At 37.7% G+C, this 19087-nt stretch overlaps 1 protein-coding gene across 6 annotated transcripts in view; it reads right to left on the reverse strand.

Annotated features, from left to right (window-relative positions):
* Window positions 1–19087, reverse strand: part of FGF12 (fibroblast growth factor 12) — a 538421-nt gene that overhangs the window by 230169 nt on the left and 289165 nt on the right. The window lies entirely within an intron of this gene.

Raw genomic sequence — 19087 nt, forward strand, 5'->3', positions numbered from 1 at the left:
CGAATTTTAAAGCACTGTAAGTATATCTAACCATTTTGTTAGATGATTAGACATCCAAGTATGTTTTTTTTTCAGGTTTGGAGAAGGAAAATGACTTTTTAATAAAACTAATTCAGAAAGCCTAGTTCTGCTTGAATAATCTTTGATACATTTTTAAAAACAGATTTTATTTTATGTCTTACCTCATTCTTTCATTAATTTATGATCCTTATTTTCAATAAGTAACAAAACAGAAATGGAATAACTTTAAAGTTTGATTGTAGCTACTCTTAATTGAAGTAATTAAAAATACATAAAATATAAGTGTTTATGAAAATAAGCAAAGACAAAACAATCTAAATCAGCGTCACGGAATCTCAACTACAGAAAAGGAATTGTTATACTGGAGGGCTTCAGGAGTTATACTGCATTTTACTTAAAATATGTGAAGTTATAGAAACTGACATATATTATTAGATATTTTGTTCGTTTGGTTTTTGTCTAGTGAAATATAATGATATGCCAGATATTGTGCTAGATTTTGTGGGGCTACAATTAGAAATCACATACTAAAAAGAATTCAATCTATAATATTATAGGAGATATATGACTTACAAATACATAATTTCAATACAGTGATAAATGGAATGACTTGGAGATAAAGGGAGTATAGAAGGAAAAACAAAATTTTTAAATTAATACCATTTGTTTCTTAATCAAAGCCATCAAAACTTTATGTTTTTCATATATTTTACCTTTTTGAAAGCAACTTGCTATATGTTGCCAACTGTGAAATACTATAAATAAGTAGTCATTTGGAAGATATATTTTTAAAATTCAATTTTTAAAAAAAATTAAAACATATGAAAAAGAAGAAAAAAATAAGTAAAAACTTTTACTCATACCTTAGGAAATATAAAGCAGTGTCAATTTTTTTTCATTTATTTACTGATACTGATGTCTGTGGTACCCAACTATTGAAAAAGAAAGTCAAAAAATAAGAAGGAAACAAAGCCAATCAAGAAAAAAATAAAAGAAGGTAATGTTATAATGAAACAGGATTGAATGGCTAACAAATATGAAAAGACTTAATTTAACAATATCTAGTCCACAGTTTTCCCCTGAAATCTGGGACCATCTGGACTGACCATTTCCTCAAGGGAAAGGTTGGGAACCACTTACATATATTTTAATGTTATCCCTTCAGCCGGAGCACTTCCTCTCTTTTAATTCTAGATTTTAAAAAGGCAACTGAGCATTCCTAGTTCTTAGATTGATTACATAAAGTGAAAAGAAAAAGAAAACAAAGCTTTAGATCAATTCTACTTTATTTTGATTCTAACTAAAATCGATGTTAAATCTTTACTAGACACAAGAGGTTAATAAATAGGCATTCTCTTAAAAGTGTACTAAGTAGAAGCTCCACCTTTCAAAATGCATTATTTCTATGACAGGCTAAAAACCAGGGGTGTCAAGTACAAGCTACAATTAACTACATGACGGCAGAAAATTCAACCCAAGGAACAAATGATGAAATAAATATTATATGTTTGATAAAAATCATCATCCATAATATCTGAGCAATAAAACGAACTACCTATACTTAAATATCATGTTCTAAGGTTCTCATTTCAATTTTAAATATTTAATCTAAACCAAGATGGGTGCTAGGGTAACCCAGGTATATAAAGAAAGAGCTCTCATAGGCTGACTCATAATCATTGACTTGGTTGCCTTAGTTTATGAAAAACACTCAAATGTCCATGAGTTTTCCTTCCACAGAACACATTCAAATTGACTGTTCAGATTGCAAGCTGAGTGGAAAATAACAAAATGGAGGGATGGGGGAGAGCCTTTTGTGCTGTGTACTTTCGAGTATCAGTAACTGCTCGGAAATGCAGCCACAGGGTTTCCCATCTCTATTCCTTTGTTCATGTGCTTATCACCCACATTTATTCCTATTGAAATCTTTCTAATCTTCCTTGGCCTGGCTCAAATGCCACACTCAAAGTACGGGGGCTGTGGATAAATGCACTAAGAGGAAGATAAAGAGATTGACAACAAGATCTCAGGAAATCATAGCAATGTGCAGGCCATTTAAAGGTGCTTTTGTAAGCAACTGGGAAATTTTACAAAGGTTTTTATGGGGAAGTAATGTGATATTAAGGATGTTTTTTAAAAATTCTGTTCAGACTGATTAAGGATTCAGGAAAAGGGAGATTAAGACTTCACAACATTCAGGTTAATAAATAGGTATTCTCTCAAAAGTGTATTAAGTATAAGATCCACCTTTCAAAATGCATTAGAACTGCAGGTTATTAAAAAAAAAAAACAAAAAAAACCCTAAATCGTGGCAGTGACAAGAGGGATGGAGAAAAGATAATATGGAACAAAGATTATCAGTTTACCTGATGTTAGTAACTGTACCTGATTCATCTTACTTTCCTCAGTTCCCAGAAAGTCCTCAGTTAGTGCCTGACAAATAAATGAAGTTAAAAAAACAAAAACAAAAAAAAAAACAACAAAACTTTGCAGAGATCAAATCAATGAGGTTGGTGATTGGATATGACAATAAAGAGAGATGAGTCAAAGATAAGAGGGGTTCCCAACTTGGCAGACAAGAAGGTTGGCGTCAGGAAACTGCCAATATTTGCTAAGTGCATACTAGCTATCATAAAGAATGTCATTCACTGAGATGGGAAACTCAAGATACAAAGCAGACTGAGATCTGGGGGATGATAATAATTAAATTCAAGATGAAGAAGGTTGCATTTGAGTTAGCAGTGGAACCACATGCATGTAAACAGCATGTTACTGGAAATTTGGATGAGGAGCTCAGATGTCAACCTGTGAGTCAGAAATATACAGGAGACAGGTGAAGTCAATAAAGCTGAGTTCACCCAAGGAGAAAAAACTAACTAACAACAACAACAACAAAAAATCAGGAACACCTCTATTAAGGACATCGTTCAGCAAACGCTAATATTCACCAAGATAACGCTGGTCTCATGGACTCTCTGTCAACAGGTTCAAAGTCTAGCAGAAGAACAACAACTATAAAAACAATTTGAAGAAAGTGTTATGAGTATTATGACTAATGTATCTACAGAGGAAATGGGTGCATAAAGGAGAAGATGGAGAATTTTACCTGGGAAATAGGTCTGAATGATGAATGGGGCTTGCGTGAGCACAAGGAGACCCAAAAGAGCCACTGTCTTGGGACTCATAAAATGTGCATCTCTTCATTACATTGGTGCACAGACTGTAACATTGAAATTGTGAACAAGATATGCTCAGAACTCTTAAAATTAGACACAATAAGGCCTTTGAGCATATAGCTTACATGCTGGGAGAACTACTCATGAAAGTGCCTGAATCAATTCAGATGAGGTCTAGACCAACTGGAGACTTAATTTAGAATGCAGGCAAAAACCACTTTTGAAAATCCTAAGAGTTTGGTTAACACAAAAAAATAATAAAATCCCTACTGTGAAATTATAAAGTTCTTTTCTCAAAGCACATTATAAACAGCAGTTGCAAGAACAGTTAACCAAATATTACTGTGCAGAGGGATAAAGTGACCTCCTAAAGCCCTCACAGAAATTCTAATCTAGACTGAGGGTATTTTACTCTGGGTTTATCAGACCAAACCTGGATTATAATGTTGATTCCAAGCAATACCCTCTATAACGATATTGATAAATAGGAGCTTATCCAGAGGCAGGTAATCAGGTTTATCAACACACATACTATATGTCATGCAATTTTAGGTGCTATAAATCCTAAACGTGACCTTGTATTAGACTTCAATTCAAGGAACAGGCCAAGCTTATTTTTCGTAAAATAACATGATCAATGGTTCAAAAGATAAAACTGAATTTCCCCTATGTATATTGTAACCATACTGCATAGATAAAGAATTGGGAAAAACTAAAGAAGAAAAAAGTCAAATACCAATAATACCTATGAGAACAGATGAGATGGGTGACATACATAAATGAAAATCACAGAAGTGCAAAAATCTCAGTTTAGGCAATATTTTAATTACACCCTTCTCTTCTAAATCTTATATTTTTACCACTAATGAGCACAATTAAATTTCACCAACTCTCCATAATATAAATGTGATGATTGCTAAAAGTATGTCAAGTCTGATATTCAGTAAATGTTGGTTTCTTCCTTAATTGATGAAGTCTTGGTAGAAATATATCAAAAAGGTATGTCTTAAAGTCTGAGAAATCTAAAAGCTTGATAATTAAGGCATGACTTTTCTCTCTACTATCATTCCTATTCCGATGGCACATTTCCACTGCTTAATTTAAAACTGTCATGGAATATGATGTTTCACATTACTTATTCAGAAATCAGTCTTCAACTTGCACTCAATATCACATAGTCCCTTTTGCTGTCCATTTTTTATTTTTATCTTCTCTTTGAGGCTGCACTAGTAAATAAATAAATGTCATCTACATTAGAACAAAATCTAGTTCCACCATCTTATTAAATCCCTTCAGTGCTGAAGCCCAAATCTATGTAATAATCTATCTTGAATGCCCAGTGAAATGCAAAACCTAAAATAATACAAAGAAAATTTAGAAATACAGTCAATTTGTGCTCAATTAAATTAGTGGATCTAAGTACAAATAAAGAATATGGAGGAGAGCAATTAAACAAAAATATAGGTATTAATTTTTTGCTATTCCCTTAATATACATGTCAAGTCTTCCGGAATTTCATGTCCAACATATCATTAAGCTATTTTCTTACATCTGACATACAGATATCTTGGAATCCAACAACCTACCCCCTGTAAGAATTAACACCAGAAATACACATCAAGAATGATAAAGCTGGGCTTCCCTGGTGGCGCAGTGGTTGAGAATCTGCCTGCCAATACAGGGGACACGGCTTCGAGCCCTGGTCTGGGAAGATCCCACATGCCGTGGAGCAACTAGGCCCGTGAGCCACAGCTACTGAGCCTGCACGTCTGGAGCCTGTGCTCCGCAACAAGAGAGGCCGCAACAGTGAGAGGCCTGCGCACCGCGATGAAGAGTGGCCCCCGCTCGCCGCAACTAGAGAAAGCCCTCGCACAGAAACGAAGACCCAACACAGCCAAAAATAAAAATAAATTAAAAAATAAATAAATTTATAAAAAAAAAAAAATTCAAAGTAATTTCAAGAGGAGATTATCAAATTAAAAAAAAAAAAAAGAATGATAAAGCTGAAAGGGATCTCAGAAACCACCTGATACAACCCCTTTATTCTGAAAATGAGGAAGCGAAGCTGAAGAGAAGAAAAAGAAGCTTCCCCAAGGTCAAAAAGTCCAATGCTATTTTTATGATACTGTTACCTTAGACTGAATCAAAGGCCTCTTTTATTCATATCTTCTTAAGAAAAAGGCTGGGTTTCAAACCCAGCAAAAGAATAAATACAGAGGACTGCAGCACACACAGAAGACTTACTTAATGTGCTATCAATAGCTTTAAGAGTAAAAGAAGAGAAAAGAAGAAAAGCCAATGAGGTAAGAAAGAGTTGACAGAAAGAAGCTTTTTCATTAGACCCAATCAATACTGTATTCCCTCATCACTTAGAGCTTCACAAAGGAAAGTGAAACCAGAGTGAATATGTTCCCTCAAGATTATTTAACACTAAAATGGCTTGTTGGTCTCAACCGTAAATGTAAGGACCAGGCATGCCTGAATTTGAAATCAATGGCAAAGGTTATTTCTCATTAACCCAATGTTAAGAAACCAAAGCCAGTCAAGATAGAAACGGGCCCTTTTCCAAACTGGCTACGCCACCCACTTCCCCTCCATTTCTGGAGCAAAGAGATAAATTAATATAAAGATGCTCTCTTTTTTAGCATTTCCATAGAAACTCCCCCTTTATAAGTAGTTACCCTGCTGAGAAAGAAGAAAGTATATACTGAGTGAAACAAGGGTGGCAACTGAGAGGTGGGTTGGGAGGAAGGGAAGATGTAAGTGCTAAATATTTATCTAATAGCTATACACCAAGTGAAAATGGATTAATGATATTTTTGTATTTTAATATTGAACAAAAGGAAATTAATATTAGCTTAAAATACTAATTCCTTTTCTTGCTCAGCATTTTCACATTTGTGCAGAAATTCCCTTGAAACCTGACTAGTACTGATGCCATGAGCACACTAGTCACCAATAGAATTCATTTCATTTGGATGAGTTATTTCTGACCACCTACTATGGAGATAGCATTGAAATGATAGTGTCCTTTTCCTACAGGAGCTCATACTCCAAAGGCAGAGACAGGTACTTACACAGTAATTATAAGACAAGACAGACTGAACTGCAGACGAAAATACAGGTATAAAGCCAAGTGAAGGGGCAGGCAGTGATTCATTCTACCTGGAAGGATCTGAGAAGATCTGGCATAAGAGATGGGAGTTGGGCTGGACTGCCGCAGGGTGGGAAAATGTGGGGCTATGTCTGAGTAAGGGAAAGACAGGTATGGAAATTATCAGCATGCCTTGTGGGGAAACCAACTATAAATTACGGAACTGAAATGGTCAGATACTGTAAATGTTCTATGTATGCAACAAGGCTGGGGTTGGCTAGAGCACTGTGGGAGGAGAGGTAGAGAAAGAACCTTGATTATGCACCATATTCATGTTGATAATATATATAATCAAACAGCATGCTCTCGGCCAGGTCTTGAGCCCACGTGTATTTTTGAAAGACAAATTGTGGTGAATTTTTTTAAATTAAGAAATTATTATTTTTCTTGAAATTTAGACATTACAGGAGAAACTGTCCCGAAGAACACAGCAAAACTACAACTTGGAACGCAGTAATACAAATCTGGCCAGAGTTGACAAAATTATAGATTGCCCTACAGGAAAAGAACAGGTACTCCCTCATTATTGCCATATCCCATTCCCAAGCACATGACAAAACAGCTATTCAATAGGTGTCCGACAATATAACTTGACTATAGATATTTAAAAGCAACTACCCACATTTAAATTGCTCAAAACAAAGAAGCAGATGGATAATCTTGCTACCATCAATGGGCAATGTCCCACAGGAGACAGCTATGGTGTAGCAGTAAGGCACAGGCTTATGTTTATAGACTTAGTTTCTGTGTTTGCTCTGCCTTTCATAGTTTTATGACCTAATTTACCCCTTCAGAGGCTCACTTCCCTCCCCCATAAGGTGGGTGATTGTAATGAGTGCTGATGTTTTCTAATGCAAACCCAGAAACACTTTAAATCACATACCCCACTAGGTGGATCTCCCAAGGCTGATGTCACAGTTACTCATTCTCAAGCGCAGACGTGTAATAGCATGAGACAAAAGCTTCAGACTGAATGTGGTTGCATAACATGAAAAAGAGAACAGGCAGGACTGTGCTTTAAGTGAAAGTAACGGGAGCCAAGGATCCTCCATCTTTAGGTTTCCAACCAAAATGGTGGTCCCATTAGCAGAATCATGAGTGGAATTCGAACTCAAGAAGCCATATAGTAACCCAGAAATGCAGCCCAGCAAAACCTCAAAGAAGGGAATTCTGTGGAAACACTAGGAAAAGCATGATTTCAAAGTGCATTTCCTTCTTCGTGCTGGTTTTCTCATGACCTGTAGGTGGAGAGGGAGGAGAGGCAGATCTCTCAGGATACCAGAACTTCAAGATGCTACCAACCATTGATACTTTCCTGAGCAAAGGCTACAGAGGAGAAGGGCCCTGGGGCCTAGCAGAAGACAGGTTCAGCAAGGAGGCAAACAGGAACACTGTCCACCATTCTGAAGGGAAAGTAAATTTCCAGTCTCTCAGAGCGGTATCCCATAAGAAGAAGACTGCAGAGGAAACTTAGGTTTCTATCAACGTGACTTCCTTTCTAGAATTCTGATCTTCAGAATCATCACCTCATTTGCCACTTATGTTTAACTTCATGGCTACACGCTGGTTACAAAAATCCTCTGCAGTCCTCCCTGAGGTAATAAAGCATGACAATAACACTGCTTTAACTCTCTCCATCATGAGAAACTTGGGCTTCCTTGGAATTTGAGATTCTGCTTATTTTTCATCATTTTTTTATGAATTACAGACACTGACCAATCTTTTCTTTTCTAGCCTCTTTAGGTGATTTTAGGTGGCTATCCTGTCTTAAAGTCTTCTCCCCAACATAATATTACATTTGGTATGGATAATATAATAATATGTAGACAGCTCAGCTAGAGCTATTTATCTGAAAACAGAATCTGACACTTATTCTACCCAGGCAATTTGACTACAGATCCCTACTTTTGGTACTTATTTAAATTTTGCCCCCATTCTTAATTATTTGAGGAGTATTATCTGATTCTAGGGCACTGTGAAGGTGATCTGGGTCATCTTTTGAATTCCCAAAATTAAAATAAAACATTAAAGTCACCAGTAACAATAAAAAATACATCTTCTAGAAATTTTTATTTTTTCTTTTTATAATAATTTATACAGGCTTACAGATTTTCTCTCCTGAATCTCATTCACACTTCGTTTTAATCCCCCTTTTTACCTTAGATTTAAAAAATGTCTAAAACGCTGCAGTACACTGGATTTAATTCCTAATGTTTTAAGGCCTAAACTGGAGTCAAAAGAAATAAAGACTGATATTTTAGGCAAAGAGATGTTTAATAGCACATTTCAGGTAATTAAACAATGGGATGTAGTTAGGAATGTTCTAAACAGCACACTAGGAAAATGGTTTTAATATTTCCTGTGTAAGTAGGAAGCAGGGAGCAGACGAGTATTTCATGTCACGGGTCATGGTCATGAGTGTTCCTCCTGGGAGGAGGGGAGCTATTTAATGACTTTTCAAGCTAAAAAGGCTCTTAGATATCCTTTAATATAGTACCACTGTTTTGCAAAGAAAAACACTGAGGCCCATTTCCAGTGCTGGCAGAGTGAAGAGAAAAGTCGACTAGGAAAAACAAACCTGAGTTCAAACCCAGAATTTACTTCTCACTAGTCTCGTGAACTTGAGAAGCCCCAGCCTTGCTATACCTCAGCATCCTTATGTGAGAACTGGAGATACTAACTTCAGAATCCCTTTTCCTTTGAGGCTTGCTGTAAAGGTAAGGTTCAAGGAGTCGGTGTGTCATTTACTCATTTATTTAACAGTGATCAAAGAACTGCAGTGACACAGGCAAGATGCTAGTGCTGAGAATCTAGCAATGAACACGTCACGGTCCCATCCTTAGGAGCTCACATGCTGGTCAGGAAGATGAGGCACATGAACATATCATATAATGTGGCTCAGGTTTTGGACACCATTAAACACTGGAAAGACTCAACAATAAGCAAAAGGAAGGGACCATCATTATAATTTAAATTAGTGTGCACAGTCTCTAGGCCTCATAAATGTATTCTAAAGGCATTAATGAATAAAATAATTATTCTTTGTTTCAGGGTCACAAGGTATGAAGTGATGGAACTTGAACAGGTTGGTTGTTCTCAACCTTGGCTGCACATCAGAATCTCCTTGAAGGTTCAAAACAAACAAACAAGCAAAACCGATAACTGATGTCTGGGCCCCAGAGTAGATACAAGAAATCAGATTTTCTGGTTGTGTGGCATTAGCACATTATAAAAGCTCCCAGGTGATTTCATTTTCAGCTAGGCTGAGAACCACTGGCCTGTATAATATCTAAGCTCTAACGTTTCGTGATTTGACTACTGATTCAATTGTCCCATGTCATTCTTTTCTAGGAAACTAGGTTTGGTCTTAGACCTTAGGGTTTCTCTAATGACCTCTGAAAAGTCATTAAGAAAAGGCCGTACACACTTAAATTCCAGTGAAGAGGCATTAACAGAAGTATGATTAGAAGCAGGGAGCCTGGGGGTGTATAAGCACTGCAAACTAATCAAGTGACTAACAACAGGTGGACAAATAAGGAGGACATTACAAAGTTTGTCTTGTCAAAGGCACTTAATTATGCAAAAACCACTGAACTTGGCCCAAACTCGTATGAAATCCACCTAGGTGCCACACATATAAAAGCCATATTCAGAATATATTCACAACTAAACTAGGTCAAGTATCTTTAGAAGTTTGTTAGACACGAAATATTTTGTTTCGATTTTAAAGGACTAGAAAAACTATTAAGGTTTTCTACTTTCCTCAATATTTTTCTCTGCCTAAAATACATTTGCTTATAGGATTACCCTTGCAAGGTAGTAGCCATAAATCAATGGAGGAGAAGTTCCCTAAAGAGTTCAAGAGTAAGGTAGATAGCCTTACACAGAGGGGTATTTAGGATCTTCATCATATTGTAAAACTATTAACCAATAAATAATACCATTACCCAATTTTTCACCTTAGCATTCCGCAGTGTTTTGTAGTTTGGGAATGATACGTATTATCTGACGCATACCAACCCTGCTTCTCCCCTAGTTGTCCTCCATCTCAGCAAAGGCACCACTCACTATTGAATTGTTTAGGCAGGAATCATCCAGGCACCTTATGCTCTCTTGACCCATACCTGCCTATTATCAGGCTCAGGTCATTCTACCTGTACCTACTCTTTTCACATCCATGACCACTGCCATAATGTTCTGTGTCAACATCATCTATACCTAGACTAGTGGTTCTCAAACTTTTGGCTCTCAGGACCCTTTTACAGTCCTAAAAAATTACTGAATACCCCAAAGAGCTTTTGTTTATGTGGCCTATATCTTTCAATATTTACCATGTTTAGAAATTATGACAAATTTTTTCAAATATCTATTAAAAATAACAATAAGCCCATCAACTGTTAATATAAATAGGTGTCTTAATGAAACCTAACTATATTTTCCAAAACAAACAAAATGAGTGAACAAGTAGTTTATGTGTTTTCCAATGTCTTTAATGTCTGCCTTAACACAAATCAGCTGGGTTCTCAAATCTGTCTCTGCATTTAATCTCTTGTGAGATGTTGTGGCTTTAGTGTCTAAAGATAACCTGGCCTTACACAGATACATGGTTTAAAAGGGAGGAAAATTTTAATAGCCTTTTCAGATGATTGTGGATATATCATCTAGTCTCTGGAAAATTCCGTTGGACACTTGGGACAGAATGAGTGAAAAAAGATGAATAATTAGTATTATTAGGAAATATCATTATGAAAATAGTTATAATCTTGTGGACTCACTGAAAGGTCTCCAAGGAGCTTCCAGGGCCTGCGTACCACACTTTGAGAACTGCTGGCCCAGACTGCTGCCCCGGCCTCCTTATGATTCCTTAGCTTCCACTCTTGGCTCCCCTACAATCCACTCTCCTCTCCAAAGCCAGAGTGTCCATTTAAATATGCAAGTCACATTATATCACCACCTACTTCTGACTCTCTTTGGACCCTGGATTAAAACATGCAATCTCTCTGAGGGTCTCCAAGGCCCTGCACAACTCAGCCCTGCCAAGCTTTCCAACATCACCTGGACCCCTTCCTCCCGTCACTCCAGTTACACTTCAACTTCTTCAAAATCACTAAACTCCCTCTCACCTCAGTCTCATGCAAGCTATTCTCCTCTGCCTTGAACATTCTTCTATCCTTTTCTGCCTGCCTCACCCTTCAGAACTCAGCTTACATGATTCTTCCTCAGAGAGACGTTTCCTGAACAAATGCTAGAGATAGTATTTTCATTTTACAAATCAGCAAACTGAGGCTCAAAGTATTAAGAAACTTGCCTAATGTTCTCACAAATAATATCTCCAGACTTTGGATTCAGATCCCACACCAACGTCCATGAACTTAATCACTCTGCTACACAGTCGCTTAAACGGTAACTGTAAAAAAATTTTTAAATTAAAAAAAATTTTTTTTTTGTAAAGGCTAAATCCTACAGGGCTCTCCTGACCTTGTTATTAACCTCTTTACTTCTGAAAACATCTGAAGCAGTTGTTTATGTTTATAGTCAAGAAAGTCTTCCCCTCTGGACCCAAGTCTCCCAGTGGGTCCTTAGGTGTCCCAGGTGGCACCCCTGACATCTGCAAGGCTCCCGCATGCAGAGAGGGATATCCCAGCCAGGAGCCTGGGAACAGCACATGACAACACAGCCACAGGACTGCTTCTGCAGTACCGGCCTGCAGACCGCCAGCAGCCTTCCCACTTCACTCCTCCTCCTCACTAGAGATCCTCCCTGGGGGCTCCAGATCACCCCCAGAGCAAAGTAACATGACCCTCCACATTTCCTTGAACTCTTCATCGGATTCCCCCCAACTGGAGTGTCCCAGCTTCAAATCACATTGAGTTCTTCAGATTCAGGCTCCTTAGCTCGAGGTGGTGGGAGATAAAGACAGATGATCCGCAGGGTTCAGGCTGGGGTTTCTGAAACAGTTTAGCCACTTCCTGACTCCATAAACCTGAACAAGTCTGTCTGCTACTCTGAAGCTTAGTTCTCTTATTGCAAAGATGGGGCTAACTATGTCAGTGGATCGCTATGAAGAATAAAAGGGGCAGAAGTTGTGAAGAAACTCTGTAAATCCTGAAGTTAGACAGTCAAGGAAGTTATCATTAAAAGTTATTATTATATATGATTAATTTAGAGACATTTTGCATCTAAGGCTCTTCCCTCCCACAGATGCTTAGAAAGTGGCCTCAGAATCAGAGCCCTTTATTTATTTATTTATTTATTTATTTATTTATTTAAAATTTATTTATCTATTTATTTTTGGCTGTGTTGGGTCTTCGTTTCTGTGTGAGGGCTTTCTCTAGTTGCGGCAAGCGGGGGCCACTCTTCATCGCGGTGCGCGAGCCTCTCACTATCGTGGCCTCTCTTGCTGCGGAGCACAGGCTCCAGACGCGCAGGCTCAGTAGTTGTGGCTCACGGGCCTAGTCGCTCCACGGCATGTGGGATCTTCCCAGACCAGGGCTCGAACCCGTGTCACCTTCATTAGCAGGCAGATTCTCAACCACTGCGCCACCAGGGAAGCCCCTTTATTTTTTTTAACTTTTTATCTTTTTAATTAATTTTTATTGAAGTGTAGTTGCTGTACAATGTTGTGTTAGTTTCTGCTGTACAGCAAAGTGAATCAGCTGTACGTATTCATATCAATATATCCTATCTTTTTTGGATTTCCTTCCTATTTAGGTCACCGCAAAGCACTGAGTAGAGTTCTCTGTGTTTTACAGTAGGTTCTCATTAGTTATCTATTTTATACATAGTAGTGTATACATGTCAATCCCAATCTCCCAATTCATCACACCAACACCCTGCCCCGGTATCCGTATGTCACTCTCTAGGTCTGTGTCTCTATGTCTGTCAGAGCCCTTTAGATGTGCTGCATTTCTCTTTGGACAACAAGTAAAGCTCTGTAGCTTGATGGGTAGGCCATCAGATAGAATCCAAAATGTAGTATATTAACTTGGTCTCCTATGTCTAATGAGACTGTTTATGAGAGTTCTCATAGAATCTATAATAATTCTAGAAAGAAGTCATAGCGAATATACATTATGACAAAGTACTCAAGAAAGAGACAAGAAAAGACTAATTACTACTAACAAATTTTTCAAAGCAAATCAACACTGTAATATCTATGTAAAAATATGCTCTCAACAAGACTAAAAGCAATAGTTTTTGACTGTTAAGCCCAGTACTTTCTTTAAAATATAATTGTATGAGACAAAGCTTTAGTTTCTAAAGATCTTCTAAAATATTCCTATTGCTTCCTCAAATACAGACTGCCTCATTTCCTGCAAATTGTTTTTCTAAGTCTGTTCAAGAATATCAACTTCGGGCTTCCCTGGTGGCGCAGTGGTTAAGAACCCGCCTGCCAATGCAGGGGACACGGGTTCGAGCCCTGGTCCGGGAAGATCCCACATGCCGCAGAGCAACTCAGCCTGTGCGCCACAACTACTGAGCCTGCGCTCTAGAGCCCGCAAACCACAACTACTGAGCCTGCGTGCCACAACTACTGAGGCCCGCGTGTCTAGAGCCCGTGCTCCGCAACAAGAGAGGCCACCGCAATGAGAAGCCCGCGCACCGCAACGAAGAGTAGCCCCCACTCACCGCAACTAGAGAAAGCCCGTGCACAGCAACGAAGACCCAATGCAGCCAAAAATAAATAAATTAAATAAATAAATTTAAAAAAAAAAAAAAGAATATCAACTTCATTAAAACTTAAAAGACTTAATCCTGAGTTATGGCTTGATGAGATCTCTGTGGGATGAAAGAAATCAAGAGATCACAGTACCTGCTATTTTAAAGCGATCTTACAATGGAAACATAATTTGTTGATGAGAATGCACTGCTCTAGAGAAAATAGGATTAAAAAAACACATACAAAATATCAGTTTAAACCCTAGGATGGGTTTCTAAAGAGAAAAGCCTGGGTTTTTTTTAACAAGACATTAAGCCAAATATCATTTAATTAGGCTGATTTTGTAGTTCAGATATGAGTCATACTTTTAAAGGAGAAAATACAATAAAACTACTGGCTATAAATGTAAAGTATCACCTGTCATGTGAATGTATTCTTAATCTATATATTGACCAGAATTATTTCAATTTATAAAAATCTAATTTATATTCCATAAATTACATGATTAAGCATTTCTCCTTTTTTTTGTCAGTTTTCTTCTTGAAGTTTCTATTTTCTGTGATGCTTCCTTCATCAACATCAAAGGATATATTTGATAGTAAAATTTTGAATGAGTATGCTATTAAATACTATACATCTACCAAAACAAGTCAGAAAAATACTAAAATATTTTGAGTAACCTCAATTTTTATAACAGAGACAAGGACTCAGAAACAAGCAGAAATAGGGACTCAGAAAAATGGCAAATGAAAATCAACAAAATTTAGTAAAATTATAATCACTTCTTGGATTTATTTTATCCAGTCGGTATAAATATACTACATCATTCTTTAAGAGGGAGGTAATATAAAACCAAAAACTTAAGTTATGAAAAACATCTAATGTTTTTTAGGTGAGGAATTTTCCTGATTACTTCTGTTTTTTTAATGCTCTGGTTTGAGGGAAGGAATTAAATTGTATAGAAAAATAATAAAATCACAAAATCACTTAAAATACATAGATTTAGGCTTATCTAACTACTCTGTACTTTCCAGAGAGGCTCTCATTTGAAAACTCAAAGAGTGATACGAATGATCTCCAAGGTTCCTGGCTGCTCCAACATTCAAAGATTCTACAAACACCTTTCCCTTCCCGACGGTGAATGCTATCCATTACCTGCAGCAACTCCTGAGTCAAAACATAAATAATTCTGGAGTCAATCATTTGTACAGATGTTTCTATTCAAAAGTAAAACAAATATTGGAAATGAATAAGCCATGTAATTCACGTGGATGTGCTAATAGCTTAGATATGACAAATTAAGTGGTATCAACATTTAAGCAAATATTCCAGCAGGTCTGGCTCATACAGGTATTTCACATATAAATAATTACTCAGGTAGTAATGATGACCATAGGAATGCTCCTTTCTTTATTAGAAAGTCCACAAACAGAAATGTTCTAAAGGCTTTTTTATGGTTCAGTGCCCTCAGCCAACGTGCCAGTTCAAGGTCTCCAACATTTCATTTCCAAAGAGCTAAAGCCCACACAGTGCCTAAGGGGCTAACTATTCCTGCACTGTCTGTATGTCTTCACTGTTGGATTTACTTTTATAATGCAGGCTGCTATAGGATGGTCACTTTATTTTTTTTTAATTTATTTTATTCAAGTAGAGTTGATTTACAATGTTGTGTTAATTTCTGCTGTACAGCAAAGTGATTCAGTTATACACATATTATACATTTTTTCATATTCTTTTCCATTATTCAGTATCACAGGCTATTGAATATAGTTCCCTGTGCTATACAGTAGGACCTTGCTGTTTATCCATCCTATTTATAATAGTTTGCATAGGATGTTCATTTTAGAACCCCAATTGCCTATGTCTCCTTCTACCCGTTACCTCCTCTATGAGACCGTATTCCTGTTCTAATTACAAAATAATAATGATAACAATCCTTAATGGTAAAAATAAATAATGCACAAAATTATTTCCATTCTTTGACAGAGGACACTCAGTTCATCATACTACTTTTTTCTGTGTTGTGTTGTGAAGTGCACAGGCAAGAAGAATCAACTGGATCAAGTTCTAGCCCCAATCTTTCCACAATCTAGATGTGCAATCTTGTATAAACCACCAACTTGCTATGGCTCAAGGATTTCTTATCTTAGGAAGGATTTTGCTATACAATCCCAGTGTAAGCCATCACTGTGCTCCAGGGAGGGCACTCACAAAGCATCTGAGGTGCCCTGTGGTCCTGGAACTGCACGATGGGAGGTCTTGCCCTGTCAATTCTCACATTTTCATAATGCAATATCATGATTTTGAAATCTGAGACCTTTACTGTGTAATTTCAGTATTCCCTCTGTGTTTATGAGGTTTCGACATGATACGCATCAGAACTTGGTGAGCTAAGACAAGGATTAAGAGACACTCAATGTGTCAGCCCTGAAATCAGAAATACAACCGTGGCCTTTCCCATCCAATACCTGGCTTAGCTTCACTGTTTCAGGCTCTCTCCCCTGGCAAGTCTGGTCCATGGAACTTGTGTCTCGACAGAAATTCAGAGTGGAAATTCTTTATCAGGACAAGTTATTCCACTTTACCATTTGTGACTCAGTTTGTAGTTCACAGAATATGGCTTAGAAGGGCTAGTGAGTTCAAGGATAACTCAAATATTAAGTGAACATAACATCAAAGCGCTTGTAAAACAGATTTGCTCAGATAGTTTTTCCTTTTGGTGTTTAGCAACTTCCTCCCAATCCAGCTAAAGAATCTTCTCTGGAATTGAGATGATGTGGAAGGTGCTATATCTCTCTATATAGGCTCATCCCATACTACGTGAATCATAGTCACTGACAGCAAATCAACAGATTAATTGTTTGGCTTTGTTAGTAACAGTAACAGGACACTATCATCTTCCCCAAAAGCTCTGCTGCACCCTACGCTCCCATTCTTCTAAGCTAAGTTTCATAACAAACTGAAGTCCATGGTGGACAGAAACATGTGTGCTGCCTTTGCACTGGGCATGTCTTAACAGGTCCTGTCATCTCTCTGCCAGATTATTACTGTGACACTTAAGCTAAAGGAATTCACCAGTCATGATCCTCTTTGCCAAAATGTACACTAAGTAGATGAAAAAGAGGGAAAGATTAAATGAACATTGAAAAAAACAATAAACTCAGCAATTCCCTCAAAGTCTGTATTTTCTAATAAGATGCTAAGGAAAAGGTCACAGGAAGCAATTTTCTTATGCAAAATTAAGCCACGCAAATCACTCATCTCCAAATCAACTTCAACAAAGATCAGTCGAGTTTATCTTATCCATTCACAAAAACAATCTACCTATCATCTTGATGACCTTGTTTGTAACTGAGGAGGCTGAGTAGGGTCTATTCACAAACATTATTATCCCAACTAGAGTGCAAGAACATACTTCAGAGACTGAGATATAAGAGTCACAAGGAACTCAGAGCCTTGAAGTCCCTTGCAGACCACATAAGCCCTGAGAGAAAATGGCCCCCAAATGATCCTTGCACAACAATACAACGGATTTGACTTCCCCCTAATATGAATTATTTACTGTGCAGAGATAACTCTAGTATTTTGCATACATCTTCCCTGTATAAAATGAACAGGCCATATTAATTGAATATAAAATAATAGGCTTTACTAGCTAGCTCCTGCCTTCAGATCATAATTATTTTTGTTTACTCCTGAAATTTACTATTTCATCAACATCACGGAATAAGAAAATGAGACCACTAGGGAGTGAATAACGTCATGAAAACTCAATGGAAAAATGAGATGAGACGGCTTTTTCATAAGGCTTAATCCCAAATTTCTAAACTAATTCTGAGCCCCACTTGTCCAGACTTTCCAAGTGTTTTCTTCACCCAATGACCCTAGCCCATATGCTTCATTCCTGGAACCCAGGAGAACATGACAGTCAGAGTTGCAAAGATGCTAACCTAAACTAGTCAACTGAACACAGAGCAAGCTTTCTCTCCAGACAGTATTTCCTTTCAGTTGTCCACAGTAAGGGTAGATCATCTGCAGATTGCAAATGACCCTGTGGGCCACACCCAGAGGATCAATAAAGTCTGATGGAAGCACAGACCTTGGAAATTCTGCTTTCATTCTCTCAAGGTAGCCTGGCTTAAAATGGGAATAATCACTCTGAAATTTTGAGGTATCCAATTTCCCTTTGTAAACAGAGACACATCAAAGAACAACCATTTGAATTTAGGGCCAAAGAAGAGAATCAGCTTCAGAAAGGCCAGGCCTAGAAGATCTCTGATAAGTCTAAAGTTTTCTTTACACTCCCTGTGACCAAATTGCAGATACTATGTTGTTCCCGTAATGTCCCAAAAGTAAGTGTGAGTGTGCAAAGGATGGGAGTAATAGGACAGAAAAGTTAATGAGCAGAGCCATTGGAAACAATGAGAGTAATGGGAGGAAGAGAATAGGAAAAGGAGGTCTGTGTAAAAGGAAGTGAAAGGGCATGGGTAAAAATGGGGAGGTGAGAAATTGATCAGAATGTGAGAAAGACTGGACATGATGTGTTGCTAGAGAAAGATTTAGAAAAAGACGGTAAATTTAAGTTCATCTGGTGTCTACTAAGTGTCTGTTATGTGTTAAGAATTGTGCTAAGTGTTATGAGAGATATAGGGAGGAAGGTTTATTTATATTTAGGTCCTCAGTAGGCAGATTAAACACTGGATGGATGGATGGATGGATGGATGGATGGATGGATGGATGGACGGATGAAGGGATAGATGAGAAAGAGAGCGAGAGGGAGAATGAGGTGGTCACTGCCCTCAAGGACTCTACAAGCTCTATGGGACCAGGAGCATCTATATATGTAACTCTCACCCTAGTCAAACCGTGGTTTCATCAAGGTATAAAGTGTTTTCCTGAATATGGGACAAGACGCTTTTAACTTACAGAGGGCGACTGAAAGATGTCTGAAAATTTTTGGAGAACGGGGGCCAGAATGGAAGAGGGGGATCCTGGTTCTCTTCCATGGATGCCCCCAGGTGCTTTTCAGAAGGGGAGGGGGGTGTCAGCCTCTAGGGAGCCCACCGTCTGTACCTC

Source organism: Balaenoptera physalus, assembly GCF_965194825.1.
Source record: "Balaenoptera physalus genome assembly, chromosome: 4".
NCBI classification, from domain to species: Eukaryota; Metazoa; Chordata; class Mammalia; order Artiodactyla; family Balaenopteridae; genus Balaenoptera; species Balaenoptera physalus.